This window comes from Octodon degus, unplaced genomic scaffold, assembly GCF_000260255.1.
Source record: "Octodon degus isolate 3935 unplaced genomic scaffold, OctDeg1.0 scaffold00081, whole genome shotgun sequence".
NCBI classification, from domain to species: Eukaryota; Metazoa; Chordata; class Mammalia; order Rodentia; family Octodontidae; genus Octodon; species Octodon degus.
In genome coordinates this window covers 9,244,976-9,253,138 of record NW_004524657.1, presented here as the reverse complement: position 1 = coordinate 9,253,138, position 8,163 = coordinate 9,244,976, and the positions used below count along the sequence as shown (strand labels likewise).

At 37.5% G+C, this 8,163-nt stretch overlaps 2 pseudogenes; both read left to right on the top strand.

Moving 5' to 3' along the window:
- The first annotated feature begins 4,449 nt into the window (after positions 1-4,449).
- LOC101576654 lies at positions 4,450-5,313 on the top strand (annotated as a pseudogene).
- Positions 5,314-7,367: 2,054 nt separating this feature from the next.
- The window catches only part of LOC111818158, a 4,257-nt pseudogene continuing 3,461 nt past the window's right edge, over positions 7,368-8,163 (top strand).

The following is an 8,163-nucleotide window of genomic DNA, read 5'->3' as shown; positions in this document are numbered from 1 at the left end:
ATTAGCTACTACTCAACCATAGAGAATGACAAATCTGAGACATTTATAAGAAAATCGATGCACTTGAAAAAATATAACTTTGATTGAAATAAGCAAGACACAGAAGCTTAAATACCATATGGTATCTCTCATTTGAGTGAGGCAAAGTACAAACAAAGAGAATAACAAAAGATGGATAGAGGGGACAAGGGAAGGGATCTCTTGCCATAGGCAAATAAGTGTTCTAAGGGAACAGGACAAGGGAAGAGGGGAGGGAAAATAAGTTAAATAAAGGTATGCTACATACAGAAACTTAACAACCTCAATGAATGTAAACATTGTATGCCAGAACATGAGCTAAGATTAATAATATTAACAAGAATGAAAAATACAATAGCAGAAATGGGCTGGGGAGATAGCTCAGTAGAATAAGCACTTGCCTGGCAAGCACAGGGTCCTAAGTTCAATCCCCAGTACCGCAAAAAAAAAAAAAAAGCAGAAATGGAAGAGAAAGGAAAGAGGAAGTAAATTTTTAAAAAGAGAGAAAAACTGTAGTGTGTACATGTCACCACTGCCCAAAATGATTATAAATTGTCTATACTGAAACATAGTCATAAAATTTTAAAATTTTTGAAAAATAAGTAACCAGTTTTAAAAAAGAATGCCTTATCTTTGAACATACAAAGCATTTAAATCACAGAGACATAACAGACATGCTGTACTATTGCTGAGATCCCTGTGAGGTTTGGGTGGGCCCTCTCACCTCAAATTTCCCAAGATCAAAGCAGCAGCTGAGCAATGGTTGCTTGAAAGTTCTCTCTGAGTGTCAGAAAGATAGCTCATCAGCATAAGCACCAGCCTTGCAAGTGCTACATACAGAAACTTAACAACCTCAATGCAAGTGCAAGGTCCTGAGTTCAATCCCCAGTACTACAAAAAAAAAAAAAGTTCTCTGAAAATCTCATACTTCTTGGGATTATATATAAATTATTATTCAACAAAACTTAAGAAAAGATTTTCAGCTATCACCAGTCCTCTGCCCATCTTCTAGACAACTAAATTCCAGTGCTTAACCACCAGAAAAATGCTATAAACATTGAAACTAAATCTACTTTTTTAGAGTCCCAAACCAAACATGGAGAACTGAACCAATGTTTTGGAATTCAACTCAGAGCAGAGAGCAAGGTAGAAGACAGGTATAATGGCGCACACCTGTAATCCCAGCCACTTAGGAGTTAAAAAGATTGTATACTCCAGGCCAACATGAGCTACATAAAAAGATTGTGTCTCAAAAAAAGTGAGAATGCTTCAGAGATGGATAACTGTGAAATTGAAGTGAAGAGACTACACAGGAAGGTTAAAAAGAAGTGAGAATGATAGCATTTCTGTTCACCTGTCTTCAGCAACTGTACATCCTTTGTTCCTGCTCTGTTGCTAATTCATTTGACTAGACCATCATGCCAAGCATCCCCAACCACTAAATAGACACCATCCTCCCACAATTAAATTAAGCCACAACAGAAGGTTCCAGTGATATAATTCACTCCACAGTACACAGCCCACAGAGAAACATCAAGAGTGAGCTGGACAATCTACCCTTAAATTCTGCTGCGATTTCAATTGAGCAAGATTACAACTCATTCTCTAGTGCTACCTTCCCTTTCTGCTTGTGAATATTTCTACAAGATCAGCTGAACTCCCAGATTTTGAAAATAGATGTTATTGAAGAAGAAACCCCAATTTTTTGAGTTAACTTTTATAAAAGTGCATTGGGCTGTCAATAAATTCAGAATGCTAAGGGTTCTTGCATTGTTCTGTCCATCTCCAACAATTCAAGGAAAAACAGTTTCACAACTTTGTATAACAGAATCACAGTAGAAGTATATAAATGGTTTTAAATATACCTTCCTAGGGTCCACTCCATGTCTACTCTACCAAAATCTACAGGAGTATAACCAAGATGCTTGTGTTAAACTTTCTAGTTGTTCCTGTATGAGATGGTGTCCTAAGCCAAAGAAGTTCTAGTATAGTATCCAGTTCACCTTAGGAGAGCCTGAGGCAGAAATCAACTCAGTTACACCCCTGCCTGATATGTTTTAGTGATAGGGGACACCTAGGCTAGGTGACCCCTACCTGGCCTTGCCTGAATTGCCCCATCCATCACTCCTTCTGATGCCTCGTTAGTACTTCACAAACACAAAAGATAAGGAAAGAAGCAGGACCAACTAAAGGAAGTAGAGTGGAACCATATGCCCATATGTAGTGGTAAATCTCAATGCCTGAACCATGACCTTGTTTCCATGATGGTCAGCCAAATATCACACCGGTGGTCATAGCATTCCAGCATGATCGCCATGGCAACAAGGGAACCTATATAAGCAAAAGGGGACAAAGAAATGTGCCCTGTACCCTCCCAATTTTGTAAGAGTGTGAGCGCAAACTGGATGCTGGCAAATAAAGACTGTTATTCCTGTAGTACAGTCGCCCATGGACAATAATCTGGCCACTACAATTCTAGTGAAAACTTAAGTTTGACAACCATTGCTTCAGCCTAAATTGGTGATATGACAATTCAAAGTCACAGTGTAATTTGTGCTGTTATGCAGTAAATACTTTCTTTACAACCTGGATCTCTCCCAGAATGTAACTGCCCTAAGCAATGGTAGTTTTCTGTCACAGAGTTCCAAGATGATACTTCTGGGCATTAGGAAAGAACAAAATTCCATTAATGCCCTAACCTTGATCAAATGAGATGAAGATTAGGAACACATCTCCTCCCTTCTCTTACTTGTCCTCACTTCTTCCCAAAAGCTAGTTGATCACAAATGTGATAGCCTTATCTTTTGTTAGTATTTATATTCTTTTGGGTTTACTTTTACAATGAATTGGCATGACTAGACAGAATTCTTTTAGGGAATTTAATATCTTTACTTTCATAAGAAAGGACTAAATAACCATTTCAGTCGCAAATGCATTGACATCAAATGCCTTAAAACTATGGTTCCCAGGGTGGGAGCTCACAGCAGATAGAGAAATGAGCAATATGACCTGTGACTACTCCGGGCCTCAGTACACAGTAATAGCTCTAATTTTACGCTGAGCTTCAATGGAGAGGAAGTTCAAAGCCAGCTTGTCATTAATGGGAAATTCACACTGACTGTCAACATCCTATATTCCCCTTTTTTATTTCCACAGTTGAAAACTGAGTTTCTGCACGCAAGCAGACAGCTATGGGCAAGCCTAGTTGAAATAATGCCAACTGCCGAGGTCACACATAGATGCATGTTGCCTCAGAGAAATCTGGAAAGAACTTCAAAGTAGGATCATTACCTTCTCATAAAAAATGGGAAAGTACTTGATTTAAAAATTTCTTTTTTTTTTTTTTTTTTTGCAGAACCGGGGATTGAGCTCAGGTCCTTGAGCTTGCCAGGGAAGCACTTATTCCACTGAGCCATCTCCCTGACCCCTGATTTAAAAATTTCTAAAACACCAAAAAATACATATATGTGTATTCAAAGTGGTTAGGATAGATATATAGTTACATTCTCTTAATGAATAGAGCGATTTGTTCTAACGGTGTTTGTAAATAGGATATCATGTCTGCATCTTGTACAGCAATTAACCACTAGGAAGAATGTATGCAATGTGTTATTATTGAAACCGTCCTACCAATTTGATTTGAAACTGTCTCATTGCTATTTGTTTATCAATAAAATTATGGGGGAAAACTACATATAAAACACAGAAATGAAAAAAAATATTACTCAACCAATAGTACAGTAAAAAAATCCACTGATATTTTCAACAAGTCTTTTTTAAGCATCTACTATATGACAGGCACTGTGCTAGACACTAGGGATTCAGAGATGAATAAGAGACAGATTTACCTCAAAGAACTTTGTTTCTAGTGTGTTGAAGATAAATATTTGAGCACAGAACTTAATAAGAAATTATGAGTGTTATGGCAAGCAAGTGAATGGGTAGAAAAGAGGGACTAGTCAAGTGGTCTCTGGAAAGCAAGAGATGGGAAACATTTATCTTCAATGTGTTGACTGGCAAATGAAGGAAAGGAAGTCTCTGGGGCAGCTGAACAGAAGCCCCCAGGGGTAAGACACATGGCACCTTTAAAACTGTCAACTGATTTGGATCTCCTGGAACATTATACTGTGAAAAGAGCAGGAACCAGTAATGATTCTGAAAGAGAAAGAGACCACGTGAAGGGTAGTGAATGATATTCTAAGTTCAATGGAGTGTCAACGACAAGTTTGAAAAAGTCTCCAAACATTCACTCTGGATGAAGTGCAGAGATTGGAAATAGCACTGAAGGCATGGGAACCAGCGTGGAGGCCATAGCAAGGATCTGGACAAGACTGTGAAGCATGTATCACAGCAAAGATGGTGAAAGAGAGATACATCAAGATCAGATGTTAGCACCTTCTAAAAGAATAGAAATAATGCAGGTTGCTTTGAGGCCGATTTCAGAGAAGAGATGGCCGAGTTGGCTAGGTCTCCCCGACGGTCACTGTACAAACAGATGGGCTCCCCACCCTGGAAAGAAGCCTTCCGGCAGAGATGTCTGGCAAGAATGAGAAGCAGCTGGGACAGGATCCTGAACCAAGTACTGCCAGGCAGGAGGCAATATGCCTGAGAGATCTCTGAACAACCTTCTAGTGCAAGAGGTGATGGAGGAAGAGTGGAATTCTTTTCAGTCATTGCAGAACTGTCCAGAGGACTTGGCTCAGTTGAGGCTGTCAATTGACTTGGCTGTGCTAGAGGAAATCCAACAGGAGCTGATTGATGAAGAACAGTCCATTATCAGTGAGTATGAGAGGAGAGTGCAGTTTGATGAACAATGTCTGAACATCATGCTAGCTGAGTGGGAAGCCAACTCCCTCATCTGTCCTGTGTGTACGAAGAACAACTTGAGAATAATAGGACATGTGGTGGTATGTCAGTGTGGCCTACACATCCCATCCCATTCTCCAGAGCTTACAGAACAGAAGTTCCGTGCCTGTTTTGTTTTTTTTGTTTTGTTTTGTTTTGTTTTTTTTCTTTTCAAAGTTTTATTGATAAACATATCCGTGCCTGTTTAAAGACCAGTTTAAATGATCACGGTGCATATTGTCCCCATACTCCTGAGTTTTCAGTCACTGATGGAACAGGAGAAAAGCCCAGTCTTCTCATGACCTGTCAGGCTTGTGCTACCTCGGCTGTGATTCTGTAGCCTGAACTCATCATTCTGCTGGGTTGAAAACAACTCGTCCCCTCTGAGAAGAGGCTGTGTACATACAGACCTTTATTTGTAACTTATTTTGTATTTAAACTTTTCCAACACCTCTATTAAAAAAAAGGAAAGAAATAATGCAGGTTACTGATGAAACCCCAGCTAACCCACTGTCCTTCTCATTCTTCTAAGTACTCAGGTTATTTGTTCAGATGATTTCATGTGGCACATAAATCAATGCAATGACTGTCAAATTCAGTTTCACTTTTTTCATACAGAATTTAGGAGTGCTACCAAGCAGTAAAACAGCTGCAATGTAGACAAAACTGGCAGAAAAGAAAAGGAGAGCATAGGGTAATGTAAAATAAGTGGTTCTCAGTGGTTGCCAGAGGAAAGGTTAGGGGTTGAGTTGACTACAAAAAGTTAACAAAAAGGAATTTCTGGTGGAGAAATGAAACTGTTCTATAGCTTCACTGTGGTAGTAGTTACATGACTCTGTACTTTTGTTAAAACTCAGATCTTTACACTAAAAAAAATGAATTTTACTCTGTAAATTTTTGTAGTGATTTTTTTAATTTTAGAGAGAGAGTACAAATAGTATTAAAACAGAATAGGCTGTACTTTTTAATTGGAAGAAAAGGCAAAAATAGGCAATCTTCAATAATTAATCAAGCGTATAGGTTCTAAGATGGGAAACCTACTTACTTTGGAGGATTCATTTATTTATTTCACAAATTCTTATTAAGAACCTAAAATAAACAAAAACAAAAACAACAGTAAGTGCTGAGTATATGATGGGAAACAGAATAAATGTTTAAATTATACTAAAAAACATGCAACAAATTTCTCTGAAATAGTGATATTGAGCTAAACTCTCAAGTATATGTTTAAGTTGTTTGAATACAAAGAGACTATGGTCAAAGGAAAGAACATTTAGGAAGATCCTGAGTTGGAATTTCTCACATATCCAGACCCACCCTCACATGTGTTCATGAATTCCCCAAATTTACCTGCTTCCTTGCATGCTCACATATTTTATATTTCTCTCTAAAATCTTTTATGCTATATATTTCCATAATTGAAAGTGGCAAAGGCTTTTCATAAACCTCCCTGTTCACCAGAAAGTCACTTCAAGAAAATTATTTAATCTGTCTGCTTCTCAATATTTTTCATTTATAAATAGGACTATTATTTAGTAATTAATATTTAGGTTCTAATTAGTAATTAGCTAGTTTTTCATAAGTAACTAACTAGATTATTATAAAGAATAAATTGGGGCCAGTGAGATGGTTCAGTGGAATAAGCACTTCCTTGGAAAGCGCAAGGGCCTGAGTTCAATCCCCGGTTCTGCAAAAAAAAAAAGAATAAATTGGTTAATACAAATAAAATCCTAAGGGTAGCACATAGAACATTAAATACTCAATAATAGTACATTATTATTATTGGTGGTATTGTTATTTTTAGAAATCTTTTTGTTTCCTAGAAAAAAAGATTTGGTGATTATACTTAATTTTTAGAAAAATATAGAGAAACTACACCCTAATTTACCATACTAACTCCTTGTGAATGGAGCTAGTTTTCTGAGAAATAAGGCAGAACCCTGCTCATAATTATTTTTCAGGCCAAAAAAGTTTTGGGAACCTTTCTTTGTAACTCCATTCCTGCCTTGTTCTAAGTAGGGGTGTGTGTGTGTGTGTGTGTGTGTGTGTGTGTGTGTGTGTTGACATTAAACCCAGGGCCTCATGTGCATACTAAGCACATTCCACGTGCTGAACTACAAGCTCCAACAATGTACTTCCATCTTACAGGGCACATCTTTCAAAGTTTTATTAAACTAGAGTGCTGCCATAGGCAAGAAAATCTGAGTTGTTGTATGAGGAAATTTTTCTAAGCAATCGGGAAATAGAAAATTCAAAACTATGATCCTTGAAGAGGACAACTGAGATACGATGAAATTAGAAGCCAAGGATTTTAAAATCAGCTATTATAAATATGGTTCAAAGAATTAAATATATGTTCAAGGAATTAATGAAAGTGTGGAATTCATGAATTTTTTAAAAAAGGAAATTTCAGCAGACCAACAAACTAAAGTAGAACTATATGGAAATTCAGGAATTAAAATTTCAGTGAGCCCCCCCCCAAAAAAAATCATAGTACACCAAAGATGGTAGAATGTATTAATCAGTGCTTACAAGAGCTTGAAAAGCTGGAGAAAGGCCTTTTAAAAGACTGCACATGTGCTGAATCATACAATGCAGGATGCCAAAATTTACAAGACTTGGAGGCTGGTGAGATGGCTCAGTGGTCTAAAGCACCTACTTAGAACAAGCTTAGCAAAGTGCAGGGACCACGGTTCAATCCCCAGCAACACATGCCGGGCAGCCCCACTCCCTGGTGGGCTGAGCTGGCCACACACACACACACACACACACACACACACATAAATAAATAAAATTTATTTATTAAAAAAAAAATTTACAAGACTGGCCTGCAATGGCTGTCCACAGGGTCAAATGTAGAACACAGCAAAAGATCTGTCCTCATGCTAGAGATCTGAAGGGTCTAGCTGAAGGCCTGGAACATCTGGTAATGTCCTATATGAGGCCAAAGTTTGCATGATGGAAGACCAAGGAGTCTGCACCAGGATGTCACAGGTTTGCACTAGAAATTAAAGATAATGTTTTCCTTGGTGTTGTTGGGTTGGTTTGATTTGTATTTCTTTATTTTTAATAATTTGCTTTTTCTTTTCTCATAAGTGTCAACATTATTTTGTTGTTGTTGTTTTGTTCTATTTTTCTTTTGTTGTTCTTTCTTTTCTCCAGTTTTCATCAGTTTCCTGAGGCTTGGGTAATCCTACTTTGTCCTTTATATTTGTTTCTAATCTCTTCTTTTTCTTTTATTTCTTTTTTTAAAATTTTTTTTAATTTATTTGTGTGTGTGTGTGTGTGTGTGTGTGTGTG